Here is a 13,292-nt window from a genome sequence, read left to right as displayed (position 1 = left end):
AGGGAGTGAACCACCTGGGATGGAATTAGAGAATACTATGAAAGGAAAGGTCTCACCCGAGTGATGAAGTTGAAGGGTTGTCATTCCATACCTGAAGTCTCTGGACACAGTCTGAAGTGAAGCACGCTGGGGTGGCACTCGTTGCGTTGATTAGGTTGTGATCAGCTGATGCAATATTATTTGATAAGAATTGGGAGAAGCATACGGGAAACTGGGCCTTACCCTAGGGTCCCAGGACTGGGGGAAGTTTAGGCTCTATAATGGAAATGTGAGTTTCCTGCTGTCTTAGGGTTCAAGAAGACAATGGTTAGTTACTGTTATCATCACATTATTTGGTAATTGGGTTAACTTTGAAAAGTCCTTTTGTTAGACATACAATCAATTTTCTCCCTCTCATATTAATTAAATAGTGATTTATATGACTACAATTTAATAGGTGTGTACATAAACACCATTCCCATCACCAAAAGATTGTGTCCTATCCTACCCACCCACCCACCCCCACCCCCACCCCTACCCCTCTGCCGGCCCAGAAAGCTGCATGTCCACCCTCCCCCTCACCACAGGGTTTTTACTTTGGTGCCCTACTTTCAATTTAGTCAGATCCTGCTTTTAGTTTACCTTTCTGATCTTCTTTCTCAACTTCTGTTGATGAGTGGGATCATCCCATACTCATCTTTATCTTTCTGACTTAGCTCACTTAACACAATTCCTTCTAGCTCCATCCAGATGGGTCAGAGAAGTTGAGTTCATTGTTCTTAGTAGCTGCATAGTATTCCACTGTGTATATATACCACAGCTTTCTCAGCCACTCATCTGTTGTTGGGCACCTGGGTTGCTTCCTGGTTTTAGCTATTAAATAGAATTGTGCTGCTATGAACATAGGAGTACACAGATCTTTTTGGTTGGGTGTTATGGAGTCCTTGGGGTAGATCCCCAGGAGAGGAATTACTGGGTCATATGGAAAGTCCATGTCTAGCCTTGTGAGAGTTTGGAGACAGCAATTTCTAAGTGATGGTTAAATTTCACATCTGGATTTTCATTAAAAGAAAAAGTTGCCTTGGGGACTGGGTGGTGGTGCGCCAGGTTAAGTGCACTTGTTGTGAAGCGCAAAGACCATGGTAAGGATCATGGTTTGAGCCCCATCTCCCTACCTGTAGTGGGGGTTGCTTCACAAGTTGTGTAGCAGGTCTGCAGGTGTCTATCTTTTTTTCCCCCTCTGTCTTTCCCTCCTCTCTTGATTTCTCCTTGTCCTATCCAACAACAACAACAAATAGCAGCAACAGCAACAAAATGGAAAAAAGAAATGGCCAGCAGGAGCACTGGATTCATAGAGTAGTCACCAAGCCCCACCAATAATCCCGGGGGCCAAAAAAAAAACTTGATAGATATTTCATCCCTTGAGAATGCTTAGAATATTAAATGAAATAAATCCACTTATTAAGTTAAAAAAGCTGCTCATGATGAAACAGCAATAAGTCATTGATATGCATTGTGAAGATAAAGTCGTATTTAACACCTTTCTTTTCTACTGTGAGCTACATGTACACATGCATAAACACACATGATTAGAGATACATTGTGATTTTCTCTGCTCTTCATGGTGTTACACCCGGCTAGTTTTCATCAGCTGAATGCGAAGTACTCAAGCTCAAATCTTTGAAGTTAGTCTCTTAGGTTGATGGAGATAACTACTTCATATGTACCATGTTTATGGAATAATTCAAAACTTTAGAACTTTAAACTTCACAGAAAAAGAAATAACTGCCTTCAAAACAATTTTAAAAATCATCATTCTCAAACACTTGATATATTTTTAATATTCCTATTGCTTTGGCCTTGGAAGAATTCCAAAAGCCTGGAAAAAGAGTTTTATTTTTCTTTACAAAATTATTCTTGTCACATTGTATTGAATATCTGCTACATAAATCAAGCTTTGGTAGATTTCAAATTTTATAACACATTTCAAAATGACTGCTTTCACCTCAGTGAAACTAGAATAAGAAGGAAATAATGCAAACAACAAATAATAATAGCCATGATCTTCACTTTCTTTCATGGTATCTGGCATGTTATACTCTAAGGATTATGAAGAAAATTATAGAAGGGATTATGTGATTAGTTATTAATTACTTCCCTGCAGGATTGAGAACCCAAGCATGCTTTAATATTTCTTCATTACAGAAATTTGCACATCTCCAGAGGATGAATCCATCTGCACTGAGGCATGGAGTTAAAGGCTGGGCAGACCTGGAGAAATAATCTGGTAACTGTCTTTAGACTATGTTTAAAGTGGGTGTCTCAGACTTCTGCTTATCCACACATCCCACTGACAGTTCATAACATGACTGAAAAGGAATAGTATGATCTTTTTGCTCAAATTATATTTTAGGTCATCTTTTTTTTTTTTTTTTTGCTTCCATGGCTGTTGCTGGGGCTCGGTGCCTGCACACCATGAATTGACTGCTCCTAGAGACCTTTTTTTTTTTTTGCCCCTTTTGTTGCCCGTGTTGTTGGAGCCTTGTTGTGGTTATTATTATTGTTGATGATGTCGTTCCTTGTTGGATAGGACAGAGAGAAATGGAGAGAGGAGGGGAAGACAGAGAGGGGGAGAGAAAGACACCTGCAGACCTGCTTCACTGCCTGTGAAGAGACTCCCCTGCAGGTGGGGAGCCCAGGCTTGAACTGGGATTGTTATGCCTGTCCTTGCGCTTTGCACCACATGCATTTGTCCCACTGTGCTACTGCCCAACCCCTTTAGGTCATCTTTCTAGAGTTGTATTATTAGTTATAATCTAGTTTTAGAATTATTTGGATTTGGTAGTTTTCTTAGTCTTAGGTTAAATCCATTCAATTTGCCAAAACGAGTTGCCCAAAGTATTCAAATAAATGACTATCTATAGTTTATGTTTTAGATCTAAATAATTAATATATTCATTAGTGTTAATGCAAGAGAGACCAGAAGCATTCTCAGTGCTGGTATATGGCAGTGCCATGGGCTGGACCTGGTGTCTGTAGGTTTTCATATATGTAAGTCCCATGTTCTGTTCCTGAACAAGTTTGGATCACTGAAAATTTTTTAATTTCTTGACTGGGGGACTGATGATCTGTAATCAACAGTAAAATACAATAGTTTGTACATGAATGTCATTTCCCAGTTTTCCACAAAACAATACACCCCCACTAGGTCCTCCTCTGCCATCCTGTTCCAGGACCTGAACCCTCCCCTCCACCCCAGAGTCTCTGACTTTGGTGCAATACACCAACTCCAGTCCAAGTTCTGCTTTATGTTTCCCTTTCTGTTCTTATTTTTCAACTTCTGTCTACAAGTGAGATCACCCCATATTTATCCTACTCTTTCTGGCTTATCCAAGCTAAGTTGTTGTTTAATGAGCTGCAAAATCAACTGACCAACTATTGGTTAGTTGTGGAAATCCAAATAAGCAAAACAAAAAAGTTTTGGATGTGTTCAGAGAACAGAATAAAAAGCCATGGTGATGTCTACTTGTGAGGAAATGACAGCTTATGAGTGAGCAAGCCATGTAAAGCTGGAGTTACCACAAACATCATAATAGAACAAGATTCATAAAACAAGGGACTTATTAAGAGCCTAGAAACAAATTTTGATATATGTTATCACTAGTATAACATTTTAAAACAATTTCTGTGCTGAATATATTGAATAATAGGAAATCAAAACTTAAATTCTTAATATCCCCTAAAATAGTTTTAAAGGCACATAAAGTATTTAAAATTTTTAAAAATATTCTTTGACAATAAAGCAATTCATCTTATGTTATTTTTCATGACGGGGATCCTTTCTTTTTACATTTTTGAAGGCTAGGTAAAATATATACATATACAAAAAATATACAGATACCAGAAAACTTGATATAGATTTTTTTTTTTTAGACCATCCTCAGGTCTTCACCACTCTGAGCTGACTATTACAGAAATAGAGAATCAGAAATAGGGAGGCAGAGACAGAAGCACAGAGGGAGAGATACCACAGTGTCAAGTTTGTTCTAATATAGGGCCATTGGGTTGGAACCTGGTCATCCACTTGGCAAAGCAGAAACACTATACTGGTGGACATTGCCCTGAAAGTTCTTGTCTTTTTCGAAGTCCACTTTCTCTCAGAAGCCTCCTACCATGAAGATGTCAGCTCTCCAACTTCATTTTCTTGCTGTCTTCTGGCTTTTCAGCCCTTGATCAGTCAGCACTTTGCTCAGTTTCTGTACTTGGATTCATTTAATGTCTTCCTCACCTTCCCATATGCTTCTTGTTTCCTCCAGAGAAATGATGGTTTGATATAATCAGTGCCTTCGATATGTTACAAAGTAACAAATGTCTATGCTTATTGGAAATGATGAGGGTCCTGACTTGAAACCCAGATGCTTTCTTGTATATCATCATGAGAAATCAGAACAAAGATTTATCAAATACAAATCCAGTCATCCTGCCAAGGGAAACATTTTATTCCAAACTCTGTTTATCTTCAAATTAATTTTTAACTTGTGAACATTTTGGTAGTGAAGGGAAAAAGCCCATATTTTATATAAGGGAGAAGAATAATTTTGAGACTCCAAGCAGGAGAATATTTGCTTCTTTTTTCTTTTAATTTTTTGTTTGCAACCAAGGCTATAGCTGAGCTCAGTGCCTACACAAATCCCCAGTTCTCAGTGGCTATTATTATTATTTGATACAAGGTGAAAGATGGAGGAGCTGGGAAATAAAAGGAAAGAAATCTGCAGCACTACTCTACCACTTATGAAGCTCCCTCCAAAAGGTGGGGACTAGGGTCTTGAACCTGAGTCCTTACACACGGTAACATGTGCACTCTAGCTGGTGTTCTGGCAACTTGTCCTCATATATTTTTACACTAGGAGACGGAGGTTGCTACATGTTTCACCAAGTTACATGTTAAATTTCCCACTCTAAGTAGGTATTTGCCTAGAGATAAGTAAAGAAACTAAGACCCCTTTCATGACATTTAGGGAGTAACATCCCTTAGAAAAATCTTATAGGGGCCAGGCGGTATCATAGCAGGTTAAGTGCACATGGCAGGAAGCACAAGGACTGGCATAAGGATCCCAGTTTGAGCCCTGGCTTCCCACCTGCAGGGGAGTCGCTTCACAGGCAGTGAAGCAGGTCTGCAGGTGTCTGTCTTTCTCTCCCCTTCTCTGTCTTCCCCTCCTCTCTCCATTTCTCTCTGTCCTATCCAACAATGATGACATCAATAACAACAACAAAAAGAAAAACCAATGCCATTAACAACAACAATCAAAAGTGGAAAATAAATAATAAAAATTAAAAAAATCCTATATAGGATGAATCTTTCCCTTAATATAAAATAGAAACACATGTCTCAGCAGTGGTGCACCTGGTTGATTGCACAGGTTACAGTGTGCAAGAATGCAGGTTCAAGTCCCCATCCCCATCTCCAGGAGGATGGCTTTGTTAGTGGTGAAGCAGGGCTGCAGATGTCTGTCTCCCTCACTATCTCCCCCTTCCCCTCCATTTCTAGCTGTCTATATCCAATCAATAAAGATAATAATAATAGTAGTAAAACACATTTAGATTATCTGGGCAATTACATGGAGGGAAAACACAAAACTTGCAAGCAATTTGAATCCTGGGACTTCACATGCCAGCTTGGTGCTCTGGTTCTATCATATGTAAAATACATTTAAAGGGAGTCTAGTGGTAGTGCATCAGGTTAAACGCAGGTGGCACAAAGCGCAAGGACCAGTGTAAGGATCCCGGTTTGAGCCCTGGCTCCCCACCTGCAGGAGAGTTGCTTCACAAGTGGTGAAGCAGGTCTGTAGGTATCTCGCTTTCTCTCCTGTCTTCCCCTCCTCTCTCCATTTCTCTCTGTCCTATCCAACAATGATGACATCATCAACAACAGCAACAATAATAACTACAACAAGAGCAACAAAAGGGAAATAAATAAAAAATAAAAAAGTAATCTCTTAAAAAATACATTTAAAATTGTTTTGTGATCCAGTGGTGGTGAACCCAGTTCAGCACACAGGTCACCATCATCCAAGACTTGAGTTTCAAGCCCCTGGTTTCTACCTGCAAGGCAGGAACTTCTAGTGGCACTATAGAGTTTCAAGTGTCTCTCCTCTCCCCATGGTGTTCTTCATATTTCTTTGTCTCTATATGAAAAGAAGAAAAAATAACAAATGGTTGTTAGGTAGATGAATCTGCTCCAAGCCTCAGAAATAACTCAGGTGGCAAAAAATAATGTATTTTTGTTAAATTCTGTTTTTCATAATTGTTCTTAATTGATTTTTGCTAAAATCAGGCTTTTGAAGAGACAAAAACAGCAGTTTGTATATCACTGAAGACCTGATTTCCTTTTGGAATGACATGCCCTAAGAGCATGTTTTCTTATTGTTTTTTCTTGTTGTTGTAGTCATTATTGTTGTTGTTATTGATGTCATCATTGTTTGATAGGACAGAGAGAAATGGAGAGAGGAGGGGAAGACAAAGAGGGGGAGAGAAAGACAGACACCTGCAGACCTGCTTCACCGCAGGTAAAGTGACTCCCCTGCAGGTGGGGAGTTGGTGTCTTGAACAGGAATCCTTACGCTGGTCCTTGTGCACTTAACCCGTTGTACTACCATCAGACCCCAGAGCATGTTTGCTTAAAAGCAGGTCTTCAGGAAACAATTTCAGTGGTTCACAGTGAAACAGAACTGCTGGGTAACTGTGCTGGCTTCCATGATATCATATGACCACTGGACATTGACCACTGTGATTTTAACACATTTTTTCTGCTTTCTTTTTAAATTTATTTTTATTTATTATTATTTATTTATAAAAAGGAAACACTAACAAAACCATAGGATAAGAGGGGTACAACTCCACACAGTTCCCACCACCAGAACTCTGTATCCCATCCCCTCCCTTGATGGCTTTCCTATTCTTTAACCCTCTGGGAGTATGAACCCAAGGTCATTGTGGGATGCAGAAGGTGGAAGGTCTGGCTTCTGTAATTGCTTCCCCACAGAACATGGGCATTGACAGGTTGATCAATACTCCCACCCTGCCTCTCTCTTTCCCTAGTGGGACAGGGTTCTGGGGAATCAGAGCTCCAGGACACATTGATGGGGTTGTCTGTCCAGGAAAGTCTGGTTGGCATTCTGGTAGCATCTGGATCCTGGTGGCTGACAAGAGACTTAACATATAAAGCCAAACAAGTTGTTGACTAATCATGAACCTAAAGGTTGGAGTAGTGCAGATGAAGAGTTGGGGGGGTCTCCATTCTGTAGGGAGTTGGGCAGTAGCACAGCGGCTTAAGCACAGGTGGTGCAAAGCGAAAGAACTGGTATAAGGATTTTAACAATTTTAACCTCCTCTGCTTGAGTCTTATCTCCTTATAAATGTCACAATAGCAAAATTCCACAATTCAAATAAGAAATTAATAAATTTCCCACCAGAATAGAAAAAGGGATTGTTTTTAAACAAGGAAAAGTCTGCATCTCCACTACTCTGGCATCAGCTACAGTTGTTGCAAATTTTTAAGTCCAAGTGGTTCCACAGGTTACAGATTTCAGAATCTGCATCTGTGAAACAATGTAGCTCATATCTGTAAGTGAACGAGGGGCGTCTATTCTCTCCTTCCTCAAGGTGATTGCCTTCCATTCCTACTTGTGCCTTGAACTTTTTATTAGTAATTTAATAATAGTTTACAACATTGTAAGATTATGGGGTGTAGTTCCACAGCACACTCACTACCACAGTTCTGCCCTTCTTCCCACCTCTTCCACCTTTACCTGCTCCCCTCAACAGTTTCGACAAAGTCTTAGCAATAGTTTGACATTGTTAAAAAAAACTTCATCAGGGCCCATGGGACAGAATACATGTGCACATGTCCCCATAAGTTAGGGGAATCCTTGCATGGGTTCTTGTGCTTGGTACTATGTGCCCTTAACCAGAGCCTGGCTCCTAATTATTATTATTTTTTTTACTGAGGGGTTAATGCTTTACAGTGCAGTCATTGCCACATGCATATAATTTCATGATACACCAGGTCCCCACAGGGCTCTTTCACTCCTCTCCCCACACTTCCCCAAAGTTCCTTGCTTTGATGCAATATAACCTTCCCATTGCACGGTTCACTTAACTTTTCTTCCTGTCCCTATTTATGAGATCTCACTTATAAGTGAGATCATTTGATATTTGTCCTCCTCTGAATGTTTTGCTATGTCATATTTTGAGGATCTGCATATGGTCTGTTAAGAACAAGCTGTACAACAATCTTTGTGTCCAAAGATAATTTTGAGAGAAAACAGCTTGAAAACTTGGAAGCTTAAATGGTTCTATGTCCAGTATTTTTTAAAAAGCACTTACAGTAGACAGCTAACTGTGCTCAAAAGTACTATTGAAAAATGATAAATGCAACATTTTCCAAACTAGTCTTTCTTACAAGACAGTGCTGGCTGACAGTGGATACACATATGTCTTTATTTTGAAATTAGATTCTATGTGAGAGTATAGGATTTATATTTATCACATGTACTCAAAATGTTCCAAATTTAAGCATACATATAAGTCATTCCAAAAAAGAAAGGTGTAGAATAAAACCACCAGAATGTGCTTAAAGAGAAATTAAGGAAATGACATATATATATATATATATATATATACATACATACATGTATATATGACTCCCTACTATTTTCTGGAACAGTTAAAACTGTTTTGTTTGTTTTTCAGCAAGAACTTGTAGAAGGGAGTTTCATTTAGTAATACTCACTTAAATTGAGAAATAACAGTTGGCAAATGGTATCCTTGTTTATAGACACTTGTAGTTTAATAGGATTAAAATGGCTGACATCCAGCAGTTGATTTAATTTGATAAAGCAATAGAGACATTTCCTCCCTTAAAACAGAAGAAATTAAATATCAGGGTTATGTGAGACAATGAGAAATAACAGAAGAGAATAAAGATATTGCTTCTTTTCCAACCAATATATTCTGTGTCTTCTCATGTACCCTACTGAAATATAAAAGTCCATTAAATGACTCATTTTCCTGTATATTAACTTAAAGAGTATTCCATATTAAAAAATCAAATAAAACAAGGCACTGGCATGGCAAGAAAACATTCTTTGTGATTTTACTACCCTTGTTTCCTAAAGTTACAGAAACCCTCATAGTTTTCTCCATATTAAATCTAGACTGATTTTAAGCTCTAAATTTTTGTATAACAATAAGAAAATATCCTTCCATAATGTAAGATGTCATTTTTTAAAACTGAAGAAGCAATGTTATGTGATCAAAGCTTGCCCTCCATTTGATCAGTTTGACAATAAAAACAAATTTTATAAATTACATTTTATTTAGCTTAAAATTTATACATATATATTATTGATTGATTTTTAATGACATGAAGACACAGAGAGATCAATACAGAGAGCTACCAGAACACTGCTCAGCTCTGCCCATAGTGGTGCTGGGGACTGAGCCTCAGGCATGAAAGTCTTTTGCAGAACTATATGCTGTCTCCCCAGCCCTTAAATCACATTTTAAAAGAATGCTTACATAATGTTGACATATATGTCATAAAAATAGGGGCATTTTTTCTTTTTTTATTTGTGACTTACAAAGTTACAAAACAACAGAGGTACAATGTCACACCTTTCCCACCACCAGAGTTCTGTGTTCACCTTCCCTTACTGGAAATTGCAGTAATTTCCCCAAGATCACAAATTTGGGTTGACTATTATTTCTACAACTATTTGTATAACTATCTATATATATATCTATATCTGTATCTGTATCTATATCTATATATTTGCCCATTTTTTCCTATTGCCTTACCTGTTCTTTCATTTTAAGTCACACCTACTTCTGACTGCCTTTCCTTTTTTCCTTTTATCTCTCCAGGACCTGATGGCATTGGAGTTCAGAGCCCTTTGGTCATTTTCCCCTAACATTTCTCCCCCTTTGAGAGTATGGACCTAAGTTTGTTTTGGGATACAAAAGGTGGGAGTTCTGGCTTCTGTAATAGTATCTCAGGTGTCTGTGGTTTTCCTTGTTGTTGTTGTTGGTTTGTTAGATTTGGATCTTTAATAGCTTTTGATGACAGAGACAATGTGTGTAGAGCACTATAATGACATATTGCAGTCAGCAAATCTGGATTTTTGGGGAAAGATTTATTTATTCACACAAAAATGGTGGGCTAGCAGTGCTGCACTTAGTTAAACAAATACATTACCATGTGCAAGGACCAGCCTCTGCTCCCCATTTGCAGGGGGGAAGTTTTAGGAATGGTGATGCCAGTACTGCAGGGACTTTCTTTTCCTCTCTGTCCTCCCCTTCCCTCTTAGTTTCTCTCTGTCCTGTCAAATCAAGAAAACACAAAACAAAATATGATATAGTGAGAGAAATATAACATTCATTTGGCATATGAAGTGGCAGGGATTAAACTCAGTGCCTTGGACCTGGATGTCCAGTGCTCTCACCACCGTGAAACCTCCCAGCTATTTTTTACATTTCGTGGCCTGAGATTAAGAATCTGGAGATAGGGTGTTGGATGGTGGCACAGTGGGTTAAGTGCACATGGTGTGAAGTGAAAGGACCAATCTAAAGATACCGGTTTGAGCCCCGGGCTCTCCACCTGCGGTGGGGGCGGGGGGTCGTTTCCAAGTGGTGAAGTCTGCAGGTGTCTATCTTTCTCTCCCCTCTCTGTCTTCCCTTCCTCTTTCCATTCTCTCTGTCCTATGCAACAACAATAACAACAATACTACTAACAACAATAACCATAACAGTGATGATACACAAGGACAACAAAAGGGGGGAAAGTGGCCTTCAGGAGCAGTGGATTTGATACATGGTGCAGGCACTGAGCCCCAGAGATAACACTGGAGGCAAAAAAGAAAGAAGAAGAAGAATCTGGAGACAAGGGAAATTTTTTTTTGAAACTCCAGTATGATAAGCTATTTATACATGCAACTATATTTATTAAGTATTCCTCAACTGAGTGTAAAACAGAAAATCATTTTTAGTTACTAATGCCTATATGTTTGTTTACTTATTTTCACTGTTGAATGTCAAATTTTCTCAGAAAGAGAGAGAGAGAGAGAGATGGAAACATCATAGCATTAAAGATTCTAGAGTGTAGTTGAAGCTGTGCTAAAACTCTAGTTGTACACATGGCAAAAGTATTCTTTCTAGTCTGCTGTTTAATTTCTAAAGTATATGAGTCTTTCTTTTAAACTAATTTTTCTTTATTGGGGAATACTGGTTTATAGTCTACAGCAAAATACAGTAGTTTGTACATGTGTAACATTTCCCAGTTTTCCACATAACAATTCAACTCCACTAGGTCCTCCTTTGCCCTCATGTTCTAGGACCTGAACCCCCACTCACACCCCAGAGTCTTTTACTTTGATGCAATATGCCAACTCCAGTACATGTTCTGCTTTGTGTATTCTTACATTTCAACTTCTGGTTTTATTAGTGATTTAATAATTACCAACAAGGTTGTGAGATATGAGGGGTATAGTTCCATACAATTCCCACCACCAGAGTGCCATATCCCATCCCTTCCATTGGAAGCTTCCCTATTATTCATCCCTTTGGAAGCATGGACCCAGGGTCATTGTGGGTGCAGAAGGTGGAAGGTCTGACGTCTGTAATTGCTTTTCCAATGGACATGGCCATTGGCAGGTAGATCCATACCTGCCAGCCTGTTTCTCCCTTTCCCTAGTGGGCCAGGGCTCTGAGTTGTTGGGATTCTAGGACACATTGATAAGGTCATAGGCCCAGAGAAGTCAGGTTGGCATCATGGTGGTATTGTAGTGTATGTGTGTCTTTCTAACCCTATAGTATCAACTATCTAGCATGTCACATATTAGAATAATACACTTATACATATATGCTCAGTACTATACAGAAGCAAGAAATGATCAGAATGCAGGCAAAGAATGGATATCAGTGGTGGGTTCTACCAAAAGAAAACATGTTCAGGATTATTACTAATAGTCATAGGGAAGGAGGTGATCTTGAATTATAACTCACCTCCTTCTTTTCTGACTCTTTTCTTATATATTTTTTTCCAGAACACTGTTCAGCTCTGGTGATGGGGGATTGAATCTAGGACCTTGGAGCCTCAGGCATGAAAGTCTCTTAACAAAACCATTATGCTACCCCCCACCCCCATATATCATTTCCCTCTTTGGCTGCTTTCTTTTGAAAGCATCTGAGTGACCATCTGCCTGCCACAGGGCTGTTAAACTTGTTCTACTCTAGATAAGGAGGCAGTGTAATACCTGATACATATCAGATGCTCATAAGGGCTGACAGTGTTGCTCTCTATATCCCTGAGAGTACAGTCTAGTAACTCTGTCCTAGCATTAGTGGCTGCAATTACTAATTACATGAAGAATGGTACAAGAAATATGATATCTTCACTTGTAATTCATAAACATATTCTGAAAAAAAGAAGCCCCAGTCTGCTTATGGGCTAAAATTACATCTCAACCTAAATGCCTCTTGATAGGCAGACTCATCCAACCATGAATAAACAATTCTCTACTCAACTTGCTACTTTTTATAATGCCCAACTTCCTTCTAAAATTAATCTCAGACCTAAAATTTAACTGACCCCGTGTTTTACTTTCCCCATTGTATACCAATGCTTGTAGTTCAGTGCTCACAAGAAGTCCACTGTAGTTGACAGTTTTCTTTGATTGCATGACTTAAACATTTTTGTTGTCACTTAAGAGGAGAGACTGGTTTCGCTCCAAGGGTGGTGAAAATGCCATATGCATTTGCATTTGTATTAGTCAAAGAGATATTTACAGCATGTCATTTCAGAAGGTTGCTTAATAGAGCTGTTATTTAAAGATTTATAAGTGTGTGAGAGATGTTGCTACTGAATGAGCATTGTCAAATTGGTCTAATTGTCAGTTTGTGCCTCACATTCATTTCATTTTTTTTCACATTCATTTCATAGACCCAGGCTCCTTTGCTGTGCAAGCTTGCACACTAATCTGTAGTTTCTATGATGTAATGATAGAGTGGTGATTCTTTCAACAAGAAGAGATTGTCAAGTGCATGCAATATCAGAATAAATTAGCAATCTGAAATGAAGAATGAATACTTCCCACTGTGTTAAGATCACAGAAATTATAACAAAAATGGGGACTTTGGGGAAAAAAATAATTGCTGACAGATTCTATAACCTCTGACCAATATGGGGCGGGGGAGAGAGGCTAATTTTCAGTGAATTTCCCTAAGGGTTATTATTATTATTCTAGAGCCCTGCTCAG

The sequence above is a fragment of the Erinaceus europaeus genome, chromosome 15, assembly GCF_950295315.1.
Source record: "Erinaceus europaeus chromosome 15, mEriEur2.1, whole genome shotgun sequence".
NCBI classification, from domain to species: Eukaryota; Metazoa; Chordata; class Mammalia; order Eulipotyphla; family Erinaceidae; genus Erinaceus; species Erinaceus europaeus.
This window is presented reverse-complemented; position numbering follows the sequence as displayed.